The sequence below is a fragment of the Panthera onca genome, chromosome B3 (genome assembly GCF_046562875.1).
Source record: "Panthera onca isolate mPanOnc1 chromosome B3, mPanOnc1 haplotype 2, whole genome shotgun sequence".
Lineage (NCBI taxonomy): Eukaryota > Metazoa > Chordata > Mammalia > Carnivora > Felidae > Panthera > Panthera onca.
Window position 1 is genome coordinate 85,094,664 of NC_138344.1, and position 20,091 is coordinate 85,114,754.

The 20,091-nt window shown below is 34.9% G+C and overlaps 1 long non-coding RNA gene across 1 annotated transcript in view; it reads left to right on the forward strand.

Annotated features, from left to right (window-relative positions):
• The first annotated feature begins 113 nt into the window (after nucleotides 1-113).
• The window catches only part of LOC132669564 (uncharacterized), a 72,145-nt gene continuing 52,167 nt past the window's right edge, over nucleotides 114-20,091 (forward strand). The window contains exons 1-3 of the long non-coding RNA XR_009606171.2: nucleotides 114-236; nucleotides 13,898-13,989; nucleotides 18,242-18,290. This is a non-coding gene — a long non-coding RNA (uncharacterized LOC132669564). The remainder of the gene's footprint in view (nucleotides 237-13,897; nucleotides 13,990-18,241; nucleotides 18,291-20,091) is intronic.

The window sequence follows — 20,091 nt, forward strand, 5'->3', positions numbered from 1 at the left end:
TAAAAACACAGCGTCTCATTTAGACTCGGCTTTCGAGGACCCACTCTCTCGTTGTGACTGACAAGCCCGTGCACCAATCAGGTGCAGCTATAGCGTCACACAGAGGACTGGGAGCGGGGAATTGTAGACCTGAACGAGGTTGCAGAAGGTATTTGGGTTGGTGATTGGAACTGTGGTCCACTGAGTGTTAGCATCTGAAGACTGTCTTGGTTCTTAGATGTTGCTTATCAGTGATGGTAAGAGGAAACATAGTTAAATGTTAGAGTTTTAGAAGTTAAATTTTTAAATTAAAAGTTAAAATTTTAACATGGCGCTGTGAAATGGTCTGCAGAAAGGTCGGGGATACAGCAGTGCCCACACCTGCTTCTAAACATTGGAAAACTGTTTCACATAGAATTGTCATACTTAGAACATTACAACCTTGTAGAATCTACAGGGTTGTTTAAAACTTACACAAATTAGCGTCACTAATATTTCATGCGAGGGAGCGGAGGATAGAAAAGAACAGTAAGATGCTTTACTATGCCTCATTTACTATCAAGGGAATGACGTTAATTACTTTAAATCTGCAAAATAATTATGTCAAATTTTAAAACGCGCATCAGCTGCTATTCTCTGGGTGATACTGTAGAGACGCTCACCCTAAAACTTTCAAAGTGAGACACTGTCAATACAATTCTAACCCTTTAACCCAAGTAATTGCCTGCAACACAATCTTTGGAATTAGAAGGAAGGCACAAATCCGAATTGAAATTTGACAGAGTATTATTCATCAGATTTATTAAAACATATTTGAAGGACTTTCAATCTTATAGTCAGAGTCTAACATTAAAAAGTTTTGTTGTCCAGTTGAAGAACACAAATTTTAGAAGAATTTTTAATGTTAAGCTCTATTCAAAAACAAAACACATCAGTGTAGAGATAAGGGATAAGGGATTTAAAATTCTTAATTCTAATAGTCTAATGCATCTACAGTAGAGAAAGCAAAGGTGGAAACTTGCACAATATGTATTCTTCAGTTTTAGAGTAGGCTGAATGAAAAGAGCAGAATAGGCATCAAGAAAGTGGAATAGGGGCAGTAGGGATAAAAGAATGCCTTTGACCTGTCCCTTGGGAGCCTCTTAATTAGGCTTTCATTTCCAAAGATCAGGAGGCTTGACAGGATCTTGAGAAATCCTGTCTGTTTCCTTGTTCACAGCAAGATATACAATTTATAATCCAGCCTATGTCTAGAAACATCCAGAGAAAGATTTCACAATGTGTAATCCCAAATTGAGCAACCTTCCCATTCAAGGCACTCATCTCCATACCTAACCTAAATTCACGATTCTTTGCAATGCTAGCATTTTTTGCCTTTGGTCTCTTTTCAAGGAGAATATAAGAGCGTAACTAGAAATTTTTGTTTTGTAACAAATTAGCAACCAGTTTCAGATCATTTATTTTCATCTAGGTGTGAACATTTTGTTGTTGTTTTTTTTTTTTGTTTTTGTTTTTTCCCCAATATTCAGGACACTGGTAGGAAACACAGTTGGGACCACGCTTTGTATATTATAAGAATAGCATCTTTAATTAGGTACTGCTCATTCCTGTCCATGCCATCACTGATTTTGAAATTTCAAGTTTTACTTGTTCCCTTATTCCTCTATTATAGAATTTATAGCCATTTGATTTTTATGTAAGTTGTCTATTTAACTCTGTTTCAATATCCACACTTACACTTATATCTTAGTACTGCTTAATGAGATAATAGTTGGAATTTAACTCTTTTGTGCGTTATTCCTACTTTCCAGGGATCTTTCTTACTCCTTCCTGATGCTTATTACCTTCAGTTTGGAAATTTCTTATTTTCTTCTATTTATTTTAAATAGGCTGAAAAGATGTGGATTTCCTTGGGCTAACTTTAAATAGAAATATGTAGATAGTGATGTATAACAAAAAATATGATGAAAGCTATGACATTTAGAAAGGGAATAAAGAAAATAATTTTCTCATTATAGAAGGCTAATTATAGTTTATAAAGTGGGATGCTGCAAAATCTGCTGCCTGACAGAAATGATTCAAAGTGTTGGTCTTTGTGTTACCAACAGAATTAGAAATACTGTCCTGCAAGTTTCTGCTGAGAATCAGTTGACAGGATAGAAAGTATAAATGAAATCTGGACTATCCATCTTATCAACAAAAATATGCTTTATGAAGAGCCTTAAAGGCACAACTCCATTCAATAATCCAGTGCACAGCAAAATGCCTGTAGTATTATACATGCTCAACAGATGTTTGTTCAATGTACATAGTACAAATTTTAACTAATGCAGCAAAAGAAAAATAAACGTTATTTATCTTCTCTGCTTCCCCATCACCTGATGGATAAGTGCAAGTTCCTTAGAATGGCATCTTAGTCTCTTCTCATGATCTGGCCTTTGCCTAAATTCGCAGCCTCATTTTCTATCACAAACCATCTGGTGCTAATGCTCCTGAAACTGCTTTTAGTTCTTTAGAACTTTACTATTTTTGTCTCCATGTTTTTTATTTATGCCCCTGCCTCAGTTTATAAAACTCCTATTCCTCTTTCAAACTATGGCTCAGAAATCTCTGATAAGTCTTCCCTCAATTCTCATGAAGAGTTTATCTTTTCTGCTAAACTGCTCCTGCAACTTGTATATACTTTTGATTATGGTATTTATCATATTGATATTGAAATTTCCTTGACTATGAGCCTGTCTCCCCATTGAGCCATGACCATTTATCATGTTTGTGTATTTAAGGTTCAGTATAGTACCTGTATGTCAGGTACTATACTAATTAATCAGTATATGCTTGTTAAGCTGAATTTATTTGCCTATCTAGGGTGAACAGATATGTAAATGGGAAAAAAAACCCCACAAGCTTCTATACTTGAGGGGAAATTGTAACTCATAGTAAGAATGATATACAAATTCATTTCAAATAACAAAGCATGTCTGTTTATCCTCTTCTAGAATAATGCCAATTTCAAAGTGCTCAAATTTTTCTTAATGAATAAATATAGCTAGCCTCCATAAACATTCTCATGAATGTTAGCCATACCAATTAATTGTACATTCTATGTGCCAGACACTATGATCAGCATAGGCAATATAAAGATGAATCAGGCAAAGACTCTCAAAGAGCTCCAATTGTAGTGGGCTAGGTATATATGTAAGCAAACAACTATGGTATAGTGTGACAATGATCATTTTAGAAGTATGTATAAGATAATACAACCAGTTAATTCCTTTGAGGAAATGTTTGGGTTCAGTGTCAGGAGAAGCTCTAAACTGATATAGAACATGGATTGAGGCTCAAATGATGAGTATAAATTCTCAATTTAGATAAAGCATAAGCAGCAACTTGAACATGCTTGGTGTGTTTCGGGAGGATATACTGAATAGAGAAGGATGGCTAAGCCAGCATTTCCCAGAGTTTGTTCTGCTGAATACTAGTTCTGTAAGATGCTTCTTTCAACAGAAGTTTCCATGGCCAAACAAGTTGGAGTAATGTTGACTAATTGTGTTGCCATGTCATGAAATGGGTCACAGTATTCCACTTCCTATTAGCAAGGAGTTCACACTATGATCAAGTCGAGGCACAACTAAACAAATTCCAGAATCCTACCTTTGAGGATTTGTTTCCTGGGACTCTCCATAACAATTTCTGAATCAGTCAAGATTTAGTTAGAAAATAGAAACCATACCTGTTACGTGAACAGAGAAAATGTTAGTAAAAATGTTATTAGGGTACATTGTTAACTCAAAAGATACCAAGAAACAATAATATATCACAATTAGCAAATTCAGGAAGCAACTAACCCCTCTAGGGCTGGGGAAACAAAGTGAAGAGTTTGGAATTATTAAGATTTAGAGCTTAGGGGAGCATTCCTGTGGAGTTCCTCAGAGAAGGAGATGGTGCTCAGCTGGGACTGGTGTCTTAAGAGGCAGGGATGTGATTAGGCTGATTTGGCAAGTGTTTAAAACTGCAAACAGAGCATCAAAGCACTGTAGTACAGCATCTTGCAGTCTAATACACATGTAATTGGGATCCCTAAAGGAGAATAGAGAGAGATTGGGGCCGAAGAAACATTTCAAGAGATAATGACTGAGAAAGTTCCAAAAAATAATGAAAGCATCAAACGACAGATCCAAGAAACCAGGCAACTCCAGTATTGATTGTATACTGCTATATAACAAATTACCCCCAAATTTAGTGGCTTACAACAACAAAAAATTCTTGTCTCCTAGTTTCTTTGGGTCAGAAATTCAGGAGTGGCTTTGGTGGTTCTTTCACTCACTGGGGAGAAAGCAGAAGTCATAGTGCCTTTTAGGACCTAGTCTCTCAAGTCACACAGTGCCACTTCCATCTGATTCTATTTGTTATAGCAAGTTATGATGTTTGGCTCATACTCAAGAGGAGAGAAATTAGGTTCCACATCTCTATTTCAAATATGAAGGAGGGGCACCTGGGTGGTTCAGTCGGTTAAGCATCTGACTTTGACTCAGGTCATGATCTCTCTATCTGTGAGTTCGAGCCCCATGCTGGGCTCTGTGCCGACAGCTCAGAGTCTGGCTCCTGCTTCAGATTCTGTGTCTCCCTCTCTCTCTGCCCCTCCCCTGCTTGTGCTCCGTCTCTCTTTCTCTCAAAAATAAACACTAAAAAAAATATGAAGGGTAAATAAAGATTGTTTTTATGTAAACAAAATATAGTTCCTATAGTACAGCAGACCTACATTATAAGAAATGTTAAAAAACTCTTTAAGGCAAAAATACCACAATACCAGAAAGAAATTTGTGTCTACACAATGAAATGAAGACCTTAACCAATAGTTAAAATAAAGTAACATATAAAAGACATCTTTTCCTTATTTTTATTTGTTATAAAGATAACTATCCAAAACAAAAATAATGGCAAATTTATTGTGGATATAGCATATATAAAAGGAATGTATAACAAAAATTGGGAGGGAGCAATTGTAAGTGTACACTTGTAAGGTTTCTCCATTGTACATGGTGCAATATAATATTATATGAAAGTAGACTGTGATAAATTAAAGATGTAAATTTTAGGCCCTAAGGTAACCACTAAAATATTTTTAAAAGAAATATAATTAATAAGCTAATAATGGAAATATGAAAGAATTATAAAATAATTAATTTTAAAATGTCAGAAAAAAAGAAACAAAAAAGATGGAGCAAATAGAAAATAACTAACACGGTAATAGTTTTTAATTCAACCATATTAATAGTTACATTAAATGTAAATGATATAAACTCAAATTTACAGGCTAATTAAAAATTAAGTTCTAATTATATTCTGACTGAAAGAAACTCACTTTAAATATAAGACAGAGATAGCTTAAAGGTTAAAAGATGAAAAAAATACCATGCAAGTATCCATAAAAATAAATCTTGAAATATTAAAATGACTATTTTAATATCAGACAATGTAGGTATCCTAAGAGCAATATGTAATGTTAGAGGGTCAATTTACCAAGAAGCTTTAACAATATTGTTTGTGCAGCAACAACAGTTCTTCAAAAGTGTTTCATATTATCAGAAAAAACTAATAGAACTGAAAGGAGAAAGATATAAATCCACAATTATATTTGGAGTCTTCAACACTCTTTTCTTAATAATTGGTAAAAAAAATAAAATAAAAAACCAGTATGTGGGTTGGTACATTTGGTAGAGATACTCTAAGTAAAAGAAAATGACTCATTCAAGAGAGGAAAGACACATTTTACATTTCTTCTTTTATTTTATTATAGTTATGAATCACCTTATTTTTTTATAAATACTTTACATTAAAAATATTTTTTTCTTTGAAAAAGTCCTATAAATCAAGCTTTACAAATTCAATCCCACTTTCTCCCCCTTTGACTTGTAATTTAATTTCAGAGGTAGTTAGTCTTCATTTCTAATTCATTTTTACAAGTCAGTAGTTCCAAATGTTTAAGATTTTTGTTTCTCAGTAAATGTACAAAATCTATATAAAGAAAATTGTAAAACACTTATGAGAAACACTGAATAGACTTGAACAAATTAAAAGACCTACATTCTTGGCTAAGTATTAAACATTATGAGCTTGACAGTTCTTTCCATATGAATGTATAAAGTTGATACAATCCCAATACAAATATCGAACAAAAATTTTTCTGGACCTGGAAGGTTCATTTTAAAGTCAATATGGGGGCACCGGGGTGGCTCAGTCACTTAAGCATCCAATTCTTGATCTTGGCTCAGGTCATGATCCTGCAGTTCATGAGTTTGAATGGCCCTCATGGAGTGCTTTTCTGGCAGTGCAGAGACTGCTTGGGATTCTCCTTCTCCCTCTCTCTCTCTGCCCCTCCCCTGCTTGCTAGCTCTCTCTCTCAAAATAAATAAACATAAAAAAAATCTTTAAAAAAGTAAAGTTAATGTGGAAAAATAAACAGACAAGAATAGTCAGGAAAATCTACACACACACAAAATTATTATTGAGCTTTCAGCTTTTAATATATTTGCTGGACAAAAAAATCTTGAGTATTTTTGTCTTTCAGTACTTTAAAGATGTGTCTCCATTATTTTTTGGCTTGCATGGTTTATTGAGAAGTTTGCTGTGTATATCTCTTTCTTCCTTTGGCTACTTTTAACATTTTTCTTTTTATAGCTGGTTTTCAGCAACTTTGTTTATGCTGTGCCTTGTTTTTATTCTACTTGGAGTTCATTGAACTTCCTGGGTCTGTGGGTTTGTAGTTTTTCATCAATTGGGGAAATTTTAAATTTTATTTCTTCAAATATTTTTTTTTTCTATTACCTCTTCTCTCTATTTTCCTTTTGGGATTCTACCTATATATCTGTTAGGCCACCTAGTATTATCTCAGAAGTCTATTCATTTCTTTTCCAGTCTTTTTCTCTTGGTGCTTCAGTTTGGATAATTGCTGTTGTTGTGTCTTCAAGTTCGCTGGCATTATCTCTGAAGTGTTTAATTTGTTCTAAATCCCATGCATTGTATTTTTCATTTCTTATATTGTACTTCTCTAGAAGTTCCATTTGAGTCACTGTTATATCCTCCATATCTCTCCTCATCATGTCATGTTTCCTCATATTTTCTTAAATATACAGAGTATATTAGCTATGTCACATATCATTGTTAGTTACATCATCTCTTAATTTTGTGTCTGTTTCTACTGATTTTCTTATGGTTATCAGTCACATTTTCCTGATTTTTTGGTTACCAGACATTTTACATAAATATTACATAAATTTTACATTGTTGGTTTATGGAATTTGAAGCATTCACTTAAATAGTGTTTTATTTTGAAATGCAGTTAAATTACATGTAATAAGCTGCTTTTGAGGTTTGGTTTTAAGTTTTGTCTTGGCAAGTTTGGAATAGCCGTAGGTCAGGGCTAATTTAGCCCCACAACGAAGGTAGTACCTATTCTCAGTGTTCTAGTTAATGTTCCTTGCATTGCAAGAGCTTTTCACTCTTGTTGGTGAAAACAAACTATTCTTATCCCCAGCCCTCTAATGAGCACTGGGAATTGTTCTACCTATTAGTTTCAAGTCTTGAGTACTTTCCTCTCACATGTACCTGGATCAATACTCAAAGATTCTAGGATACCCCTCTATAGATCTCCAGAACTCTCTCTGCAGAGCTCCCTTTTCTCTGATACTCTGTCCCACAGACTCTTAACTGCCTTGACTCTGCAAACTGATTGCTGTCTCTTCAACCCAGTGAGACCAAGACTTTACTTGCATTCCATCTCCCTGACCTGCAGACTGGAAACTGTCTATAGGCAGCAAACTTGTACAATTACTGGGCTCAACTTGTTTGTTTCCTTTCCCTCAGGGATGACAGTTCTATACTTTCTATTATCCAATATCCAAAAAACGGTTGCTTCTTTTTTGTGTTTTTGCTTCCCACCCCCCACCCCCCACCTAGTCATTTAAGTGGGAGGATAAATCTTGCCCCTTGGTCAGATGTAGCGGTCTGCCACTGCTATAATTAGGCCTTTTGATTCCCTTATAGTTCATGCAGTGGTTGTGACACTCGGCACAGGTAACATCCTCCAGAACTGGGAAAGCCAAATTTATGCTAAGCCATTAGTACTATCAGGGCTACATTTTCATAAGGGAGGGAGAAGGTGTTGGTCAAAGCACAGATAATTCCCAGATGTCCCTGACAATGACTCGACCTCTAATATTCTACTGTTCTTAGAAGTTCATTCTCTGACTCTGATTTAACACCACTTAAAAAAGTGGTTCTGCTACTAAGTTTGCTTCAAGAACTACAATTACAAGTCCACTTCTCCAAACATCTTAAAGCAAAGATCTGTGAGCGTTAAACTTTCTGTATGCCTGAAAAGTCTTTATTTTGTCATCATTCTTGAGTGATAGTTTGACCTGTCAAAGGTTTCTAGGTTCCAAGTTTTGTTTTCTTTTTCCTCAATACCTTGAAAGTATTTTTCTGGTCTTGTATTTGTTTGTTTTCCTAGTACCAGTGTTACTAATGAGCAATCTAATGACAGTATTTTCTCATTTTTTACAGTATTCTGTGTTTTCTCTGTGGAAGCTTGTCAATATCCTTTACTTGTCACAAGCTTCACCATGGGTTCAGATATGAGTTTTTTTTTAACTTAATTTTGATCAGCATTTGACAAAATTTTAAAATTCTGCCAAATTGCTACTCATTTTACTTTAACATATTGCCCACCTACCATTCTATTTTTTCCTCCTGAAAATATGTAATATGAATGTCATTTTTTTATATTTTGTTTTTCTTTTTTAAATTTTTTTAATTAAAAAAATTTTTTAATGTTTATTTTTGAGAGAAAGAGACAGAGAGCAAGCAGGGGAGGGGCAGAGAGAGAGGGAGACACAGAATTTGAAGCAGGCTCCAGGCTCTGAGCTGTCAGCACAGAGCCCGACACAGGGCTCAGACTCACGAACTGGGAGATCATGACCTGAGCTGAAGTCGGACACTTAACCGTCTGAACCACCCAGGCACCCCATCTTTTATATTTTTTCTTATATCTTGGTGATAGGGGCTTTCCTCAGTTCCATCTTCCTTCATTAATTTACTTTTCATTTATATTTGGTCTGCTATTTAGCCCATCTTCTGAGTTTTTTTAATATAAAATATAGTTTTTATTTCTAAAATGTCTGGTTATTTTTCTTAACTACTAAGTAATTGTGTGTTTTATCATCTGTTTTTATTTGTTCGTTGATCTCTTTTATCTCTTTGAACATATTAAATATATTCATTTAATATTTTATTGTACTAAGATAGCAACTAGCTGTTTTCTATCTTCACCAGAGAACGTAGTGAGATGAGAAAATGAAAACACATTTGAGGGCTTCTGTCTTTAACATTTAAGGGGGATGCAAGGAAAACTTTTTATAGATTTTTTTAGGATTGTAAAAATAGGATTGTTCTCAAAGGCAAGAACATTGACTACATAAAATCAAATCCCTTCTAATCCTGTGGCTGCTTCTAGTATTTGGTAAATGTAATCTTGCCATCTATTCTAAGAAATTATTCTAAAACACACAGAGTTTTGGGGTGCCTGAGTGTCTCCAACTCTTGGTTAAGCATCTAACTCTTGGTTTTGTCTCAGGTGATAATCTTGCCACTTGTGAGTTCAAGCTCTGTGTCGGGCTCTATGCTAGCAATGCAGAGGCTGCTTGGGATTCTCTCTCTCCCCTCTCCCTGTCTCCCTCTCTCTGCCCCTCCCTTGCTTGTGCTCTCTCTCTCAAAATAAATAAATAAACTTAAAAAAAATAAAAAAGTTTTGAGCATAAAGATACCCAAGTACCCTTCTATTTATACATGTTTAAAAACTAGAAGTATCTTGTGCATTTAGTCAAATGATACTTAAAGACTCAAACAAAATGGGAACATGGTTGTTATAATGTCAAAAGAAAAAGATAGGATAATAAACTGTATAGATTGTTAACTCGAATACTGGAATAATGCATAGAAAAAAGACTGAAAGGAAATTCACCAAAATATTAACTGTGATTGGTTTAGAGTAGGTTTTTTTGGTATACTTTCCTGACAATTTTTCCTATAATTTTCTGTGATGACTGAATTGCTTGAAAAATCAAGGAAATAGGGGGAAAAAAATCAATGGTCTAGTATTCGCTGCATGACTTAACTTATAAGTTGTTCAAATCAATTGAGACAGAGTAAGTGAAAGCATGTTGTAAACTATAAAATGAAGTAGTAAGCTAAATTATTGTTATTAGCAATAACTGAAGGGTAATATAATTCATCTTTTGAACTCTTCCTATAGAGAGCTCTCTTTTCGGTCAATTTCATCTAATTTATTTTTGTCAATACAAATGGGGTAGCAGAACACTTCGAAAATCTCCCTGAGGATAATAAACTATATTACCTTTTTTGTTATTGCTTTGAACTCTTACCATGATGATAATAAACAAAGCCCCTTAAGCTGGTTTTACCTCCTGCTCTTGTACCCAGGCAACAGCAGTATCCCCTTCAAAAAAAAAAAAAAAAAAAGATAAAACTATTGAGATTTAAAATACAGTTTTACAACTTTCTCTAAAAGGTGAGTTAGTTAAATCACGGGGGAAGAAAATACCAAATTTACAGGAACAAACGTGTGTTTATTTTTTTTTAATGTTTTTATTTATTTCTGAGACAGAGAGAGACAGAGCATGAGCGGGGGAGGGGCAGAGAGAGAGGGAGACACAGAATCTGAAGCAGGCTCCAGGCTCTGAGCTGTCAGCACAGAGTCCGACGCGGGGCTCGAACTCACACACCGTGAGATCATGACCTGAGCTGAAATTGGTCGTTGAACCAACTGAGCCACCCAGGCACCCCACAAACGTGTGTTTATTAAGCAACACATTAACTGCAAGGGATTTCATATGTAGATTATCTATAATTTGAATGCAATTTTCTAAATTTTTTTTTATGTGAGTAGTTTCAAAGTCTTTTGGTATTTAATAACATGTGCTATTATTAACACAGTTGTTAAAGTGCAGATGTTTTCTTCAGTGCCTGACCCTTTCAAAATATTGCCCAGGAGAATGTTATTACTTACAATTGAACTACTTCTGGACCTCATGGCTTCCTTCCTCCTCAGTACCAATTATGTATCTGACGCTTTGGTAGGCAATGGAGATCCAGCTATGAACAGGAGATACAGATCCATCCTTGGGTGTTATGGAGTCTAGTCACACAAGTATTTGAGTGTCTGGTGTGTACCTAGCTCTATCCTGAGAATTTCAGGGTTCCCAAAGGAAAAATACTCCATATACTGAAGAGCCTTTTAGTTCTTGAATGATGTTTTTCTGACCACTGCATAATAGCTTATTTGGACTACCTACCTGGCTTCTGAACGAGAGGAATTGAAAATAGCCAGAATCAGTCAGCTTCTGTCCATCTTAGACTAGGAACCCCTCTAAACTGAAGAAAATCCAGGTATCAGAAAATTGATTTAAAATAAAAGATACTAATTCTGCCATAGAGTTTTAGAATTGTGATGTATTCAATCCTATCACTTTTTAATAAGCTAATGCAGTTTTGCCATATTTTCTTATGGTCATTTCAGATATGCAGACACATGGGATATATAAATTCTGACTAGACAATGAGCAGCATAAATGAATGTGCTAATAGCTAAACCAGTAGAGGCTGTTCTTTACTTTGTGTAGATTTAATGTCCTCTGGAAGGACCTCCAATTTATTTTTAAAAAATGATTTCTAAGGCTTATAGTATGGGATTGCCAAAATCTCACAATGGTAAAGTAAATGTTATTTATTTAATATTAATTTTATTACATCTTGCATTTAATACTTGTATATTTTTATGAAAGTTTAGTATAGAAGTTTATCATAAGAGGACACTTCTGTGGACATTCATATATAAATAAAACAATTCTAAGACTAGTTTACTAATCAGCTATTTCAGAAGTCATGTTAAAATGTGATTTTAGTTTACAATATAATTCTAATTCATTTTTTATGGGTTAAGAATATGAGAGAAATATCATGTAACACCATGTTATTTGGAGGAGACAGGGCTTGCTTATAGGGAAATGAGAAGCTGCATTTTGCATTTATTAAACCCCTATCTTTCTGCCATGCCCTCATCTTTAGTCACTACCCTACCCTACCCTATGTGTTTCCCTGATCCTTTTCCTGTCCAATAGAGAATTTTGTTCAAATAGTATTCTTGGAGAACGTCATAATACTATGTGTACCCCTGGCCCACTGCAAAATCAATCTAAACTACTCCAACTGGGTTCTCATTGCTGCTTAACAATCTTGATATTGATCTCCCATTTATTCCCCAGCACACTTCCCTTAGAAGGTGCTTCAGATCTTTCTGCTCACACATCTAATTCACTACTTACCTTTTCCATTCTCACCAGATAATATCCATCCAACTTTACTGAGAAATTTACAGGTAACTAGTGCTGTTTAATTTTTCCTTATCTCTACCTTCAAGCAGCAAACTTTTGTTATCAACCATGTGCCGGGCTCTATGCTTGTTCCTGGCACATAGTAGGTGCTCAATAACTGTTGAAATGAATCTATGTGTTGATGAAAAGATAGGTCTAGGGCCTGAGATACTTCACATAGAGGAGGGGTACAGAAAGGAAGGGCACAATAGATAATTTTGACCTTGGATGTTCTTAGTAAAGAAGGATGGTTTCCTATTGCAAAGAAAGAGGAGTTTTGTTTTGGTTTTGTTTTTTTATTTCCAGGGCTAAACTCTTCTTACCATTCCTTTCTTCTTCCTCTTTGAAAGTGATTCAGCTCTCTCAAAGAAGGACAACTTCATTATATCTAAACACACCTCTCTGAAACCCATCACCATCATCAACAACTAAAATTCTGACCCTGCTGACTATAACCATCCCATTTTCATACTTACCTTTTGTATAAGTGCTCTGCAATTACTATGGTATACTTATTTCCTTGTCACCCATATTGTCCTCTTGGATTCATTTTGTCTGGTTTTTTTTTAATGTTTATTCATTTTTGAGAGACAGAGACAGAGTGTGAGCAGAGGAGGGACAGAGAGAGGGGGACACAAACAGAATCTGAAGCAGGCTCCAGGCTCTGAGTTGTCAGCACAGAGCCTGATGTGGGGCTCAAACCCACAAACCATGAGGTTATGACCTGAGCTGAAGTCGGATGCTTAACCGACGGAGCCACCCAGGCGCCCTGTATTTTGTCGTTTTATTATTCCCATTTATACCAACTAAAATCTCGCCTACTTTTTTTTTTTAATCTCCCCTATTTTTTAAGACTCATCTCTCATACCAAACATTCTCTGGCCCCTGTAACTGGAAGCTCTCTTGAGAGAACCAGCATTGTCTGTGCTGCTCCTATGATACATATCTTAACCTGCCTTTTACTTCTGTGCAATGCCATGGGTTTCATTTCTATAACATAGGGTTCAATAAATATTGGTTGAATGAACATCGATAAATTGAATACCTTACATGGGGATGGCAAAAGAAAAAATAGTTAATCTTTTTACAAAATAAACTTTTTTCTTTAATCACTCTAATAAACAATTCATTTTAAATGCTATTTCTATCCATGTCTCGCCACTCCAGTGAATGAAGATGAAATTGTCAGCAATTTGGCCAGCTTCAGTTTTAAGCTAGCAGGATGTTATTAGAAATGGTGATAGTGGTATAGCCATAGTTCCCTGTGTTTATTGTTGGAGGAAACTAATGCTTTATATCAAATATGTTACTAAAGTCTAGATTTCTCCAATGAAACTTAAAGGGAATTGTGAGGCACCTGTGAATGACAGGTTTCTGAACCAGTTCCAGGGTGGATTCTGAAGACTACAAATGGGAATTTTTGGTTTGCTTTCAAATAGTTCTGATATTCTTCATTTTGTCATGTTTTTCAGCTGCTACTGGTTATCACTGCACTTTATCAAATAGCATCCCCATTTCAATTGAGAATGAAGAGGTTCTTGGATAAAGAACTTATAAAAATCAGGTACAATAATAAAGTCATGGATGATTCTTGGAATTTGCTAAAATGAAATGCTGCATCTAAGTGCAATATAAGTGCAACATCTTAGCTATATAAGATCATTATCATAAAGTAATCATCATGATTAAAAAAAAACCCTAATTGAATCATTATTCTTTCCAAAAGATCAGAATTCTGAGAATACTACTCAGAAGCTCTCAAACTGAATATGGAGCAGGAAATATTGCGATGAGTCCTCAAGAGTGAGAAATAAAAAACAGTTGTGCTGTTCTTTCATTGTGCTTTTTAAATTTCATTATTCCTAACTATATAGTACTTATGTATGGTGAAGAATGTAGTCAGAGGGGAATGCATCTGTCAGAATCTTAGTATATAAAAAAGAATAGAAGTAAAAACAAAATAAGCATACTCAGTAAGTTATCATATGTCATATTTGAAACTTGAGCTATATATTCTTTTTTGAAACAAGGATAATAAAACAATAAAAATTTTAAAGTGTGTACTTATGCTATAACTAAATAAAAGAAACTTGTAAGTAGATGAATAAAGCTAGATCTATGATTTCTTATTTTGACACCCTGGACAATACCAACAGCAAAATAATGCCCAAAATATGCGTATCATTTTGTAGCTGTATCTACAAGGATACAAATGATATTTTAATATTCAATGAGAAATATTACATATATAAAAGTTATGGAAATCTAACACTAAATTTTGTGGTGGTTAACATTTAGTAGAGTCTGTGGTCAGTATAAAATTTTAAAATAATGTATAGAGTTTGAAAGTATGATGGATACCAAAGACGAGAAAGAAAAGAAATTGTAGACAATTCAGTAAGAAGACGTTTGAAGGATCTATTTAGCTTGATTTTTTACCCAGCAGATTAAAAAGTGAAATGCCTAATTTTATATATTTATGGATTATATTTTAAGATGCTTTAATTTAGTCATTCTGTTTTTCAGTCTTCTCATATCTTGACATTGATTCCCATATTGACCTAAGTAAGCTACTACATCAGGCATAGTCTGATGTAGTAAACCTTAGTGCCTTAAAACATGACAAGTTTTTGTTTCTTGCTCCTGTTTACGTGTACATCATTAGTTGGCTGGGGACTCTCCTGTACATTATCCTCATTTAGAGACTCTGGCTGAAGAGGGGGTCTACCTACACTGTTTCACAATTACTGTGGAAAAGAAAAAGTAAAATGGAAAATAAGCACAAAATATTAAAGCTTCTCCCTAAAAGTGATGTTTTGTTACCTCTGATCACATTACTTGACTAATGCAAAGGATATGGCCATGCTAACTTCAAATGGGATCAAGAATGATAGTCCCCTCATGTGCTCAGAAGGAGAAAGGCCAGACTTACTTAGTATACTAATGAGTTCTATACTCATCTAGAAAGGACTGGAGATGGCAACTCTTTTAATTCATTCTCTGTTCAAGCCAGATTTGAGTGTTGCTTCCTTTTCTAGTTGTAGGACGAGAAGGATATTGATGGATGATAACTTTCTTCAAAGGAAGAAATGTAAGAGAATATTATATGGAGCATTAGGATAAACTTTTATTCTTCACTCATTTGTTTATGGACTTATTTCTTCTTTAGCCCCCAAGGAGGCTATAATTTGTCAGGAAACATAGGTCTGGGCTCCATGAAACAACTGGAGGATGAGGCAGACTATCATATCATTCCAGTGAATGGTTTATAGGCCACAAAATAAAATCAAAAAGGTAGGTGAAATTAAGGGAAAGATAAGTGTTAAGTGAGTTAAGAAAATTTCCTTGAAGAAGATATATCATTAGATGGACATGAAATATTAGGTTTAGTTTAATCGAAAGAAGGAAAGAAGTTATTTCTAATAAGAAACACAGCAAGTAAGAAGCCAGAAATGAGAATGAGCAAGGAAGAAGGAGAGATGAGATTTGCTCAACTGGAGTAAAGGGTGAGTTTAAAAGTTGAAATAGTACGTTAGGATTAGTTTTCTGTGAACTTGAACATGAGGCTATAACCTTTATATTTGACCTAATGGAAAGTAGTAAGAAACTGTGGATTCAGCTAAAGCCAGAATAAAAGAGTGTTTTAAATTGTAGGAGTTTTAAGGATACACCTGAAGAAAAAATTCCGAGGAAGTTATATTTTGTTACAAAAATATTTTGAGAAAGCTGAAGACTGGGTCCCTGTTAGACTTTAAGTGTTTCAATCTGGTTGGTGAGATAGACCATGCCTTTGAGATAAAAGTAGTCTTTGGTTAAAATTTTCAAGTATAAATTTGGTCACTGATGGAAACTCTCTGGAAATAGTTAAGAAAAATTAATTCAGCTATCCAAAAAAGTTTTGGTTATTCCACCTGGAGATAAAAGGCTGATTTAACTTATGTTACAATTATTAAAAAGACCCATACATATATCATAAAATATAAATATGCTACCTAATACCCTGTACCCATGTGCTACCTCGTAAAAGAGCATACTGTGTTTTCAAGTCATGAAAAAATAAAAACTCATTGTGTCCTATTAATTAAAGCATGAACCATAGTTTCATAGGAAAAGCATGGTTTTTAGAAGGAGACATATCTGGGTTCACATCCAAGGTGAGCTTGACAGAGAAGTAGAGAAGGCTAAACTACTCTAGCTTCTAGAGCCTCCAATTCCTCACCTATAAAATGGCAATAATAGGGGTACCTAGCTGGCTCAGCTGCTAGAGCATATGACTCTTGATCTTGGGGTCGTGAGTTTGAGCCCCATGTGTGGTTTTTTTTAATAAAGGTTTTTTTTTAAATAAATAAGCAAATAAAATGTCAATAGTAATTGGATCTGCCTCAGAGTTGTCAATAAATGATGAAACATATATAAAGTAGCTAGATATAATAGGTATGGTAGCAGTAATGGCAATGATTATATAGAAGCAATTACTAAATATTATTGAGTTGGGTTGAATTTAATGAAAATTTCCCGTCTTTATATTTGTAAAGATTATAAAATTAGTAAATCCTAATTATTAATGATTTATTCACTAAAATTTATTTCATAATTTTACTTATATTCTAGAAATAAGTAAAAAGAAGAAGAAAATAAATGTTAAGTCAGAGAATTCAGTGTTCTATTTCTTAAGTGTTCATGATCCCTGATAGGTTTTATTCCACTTAACAGATGGCCACCCCAAAGGCAGAAACTTTCATCAGTGACTACTCCCTAAAACTGTTTGTGGTGAATAGTACAATCCTATTTTTCAGATGAGGAAGCTATACAAAATAAGTAGAACTCAAGAAGTTAGTTGAAAAAGCAGTACTTTAACTCATGGCATTTGATTTATATCACTGTGTTGACTTTGTTGTTCCTCAGTAGTTTTATAGTACCTTGCCTTTTAGAGGAAAAGTTATGGTTATGAGTGTCAGTCTTCAAACTGTACCCCAAGGACCACATTTAGCCAATCTAAGGTCCCTGAGGATTTGATCGCTTCCCAAAATTGTACTCCTGGTTCTTTCCCATATCTGCTGCATACTCTGAGTATAGAAGATCTGAGAGTATGGTGATAAGTAAAATGAAAACAAAGAAATAAAATAGAAATTCATATTTAACAGCCTTGAGGTAGTAATCATGAAATTTTGATTTGAAATGGTCTTAAATTAAAATTACTAAATTTTAATTTGAAAATATTATACACACACACACACACACACACGCATGCATATGCTAATGGGGCCTTTGGCTTAATTGAGTATTAAGGTCTGATACTTCCTCTAACTGGGTAGAGCAGTGCGGTATGGTACTAATGTCCTTAGTCTAAGCAGTTACAAAAAAATGAACAATGGTAATCGTTCTCAAGTATTTATTTTGGTGGTTCCTCAAGAGATAGTCCAGAGGTTCTGCCTTACTGGAGAATCATCTACCCCATTACCACTTTGACATCACTTAAAATGGAGTGTGTATGTATGTGTGTGTATAGAAAAAACTCACTTAAGGTGACAAAGTAAATTCAATTAGACCAGGTAAGTATTTTGGCCTGTATGTGAAGGGACTTTTGGACAAATGCATTTGACAAGCCACTGAGGAAAATAGACCTTTGTTATTAGACATGAGTGCTCTGTCTTACAAACAAACAAATCCATCCCTCCTAAAAATAAATAAATAGAAAAGGAAAGGGAAAAAACACCACAGCTTAAATGATAGGTTTTGTAAATGTTCTGCTATTTTACAGTTTTTCAATTGAAACCACAGTTTCCTTTTTCTTCTTTCTACTTTTATACACACAGCCTAGAAGATGGACGTTTGGCAAGCCATAATAGACTGCTCCTTTCCCAGGTATCTCCTGCTTGTTTCCTTTATCTGTGAATAGGAAATGGCTTAAAGGCACCTGTGTGATGAAGGTCCCAGGGGCAGCTGCCTGACTACTGAATGCCTGATTATGTGTTAACATGCTTTGTCAGATATTGGCAGAATCTGTTCTCTTCTTTTGCCTTTTCAGCAAGGGTACCATTGACAGGCTGGCTACCCATTTATAGAAATGTTGTCCATCAAACTGTGAGGAAGGACAATAGTGTTTTTCTGTGGCCAGTGACTGTGGGAAACTTTTCTTTGGCTATTCAGGCAATTTTTGTAGCTTGCTCTGAAGAGGAGAGACTGATGAGTGCAAAAAGTACAATTAAGCAAAGCCAGACTTCAATTGAAGGCTCTAGTGTAGTCTGCTGTTCTCCTTTTTTTTTTTTTAATTTAGAAGGGGGGAAAAACCCTATGGGTTTTCATGTTGCTGTGTGGCATTCAGCAGGGGGCTATTACAATCCTAAATTTTTTTTCTAGACCACCTAATTCTAAGTTAAAATTAAATGTAATGAGAGCCACTTGGAGTTCTGAATATTTTAAAGCATAATTCCCACAGAAGGGATTCGACCTAAACTGCAGTGAGCATCAGTTGGCTAATTATAGCTGCATTTTATATTACAGCAGGTGTCAGATGCAGTCATCTCAATAAAGTCCACATAATACTCGGGAAATAACAAAGACTTTTCTTTGAATGTGGGTACTAATTTCTGCTAGGTGTCATATGAGCCTTGATACTTCTTATTGGCATTAACAAGAGCACTGCAGCACTCAGAAATGCTTTTTGCTTGGGATGAATTGATACTGTAAAGCACTTACCAGTCAGACTTGACAGATGTCAGTAGTTAATACTAATGTTGCAGAGGTCGGAATATAATGCAAAGAGTCTTATGTAAATACTCTTAGATGATGGGCTGGTTTTGAGAAGGCGCCTGAGCACTGCACCAACTCACTTAATGAAAGTTAAATAGATAGCAGTGGGGTATCTGCTTTTACTTTGGCTCCTGCTTTATTGCAAGTCCTCCAGAAGTGAAGGGCAGATGGTAAGGCAGTAAACTAGGTGAACAAATACACTGGACTTGGATAAGGACTTGTTATGTTCACAGCACTTTATCCTTGAGCTTGTGTGGGTGATTCAAATTACTAAAGTTATAGGTCAAAAGCATGCCTGAAGATAAGAGTCCTGTGTATATCCCACAGATAAAAAATAAATTTAATTTAGAAAATATGTCTGCAACTGAAATACAATTAGACAATGGTGTAGGCAAGACAAATGTCTCTTTAAAATCATGACAATTGTTCCACACTGCTCCGTACTTTTAGGAGTTTTACGGTTTGTCTAACCTATTGTAATCACATTGGATCACAGCAAGTGAGATCAAAGCAGAAGACCTATTAAAATCTTATTACAAAATACCGATGAGATAAGACAAATGTGAACTTTTTACACACATGCCATTCTGGGATCAACACTATTTATTTTAAATCTAATTCAGAGGTAACAAAGCAAAGGGAATTGTCCCTAATTATATCTCCCAAAACAGCTTCGGGTTCTCATTTTGGCAGGTTACAGTTTATGTACATCTCATAGCAAATTCTGTAGGGTGCTGTCAGCAATTAGGCAGAAATTGCCTTCAGTAATTTAATATTCATTTAGCATTGGTTCAATAAATGAATGAACACTGATAGGAGCAAAGCACTGTTAAGCCCAGAAGTAAAATCTAAGGTAAAAAAGAAGACACATTGTCCCTAGAGTGCTGACCATCAGTTCACAAAAACAATGCCC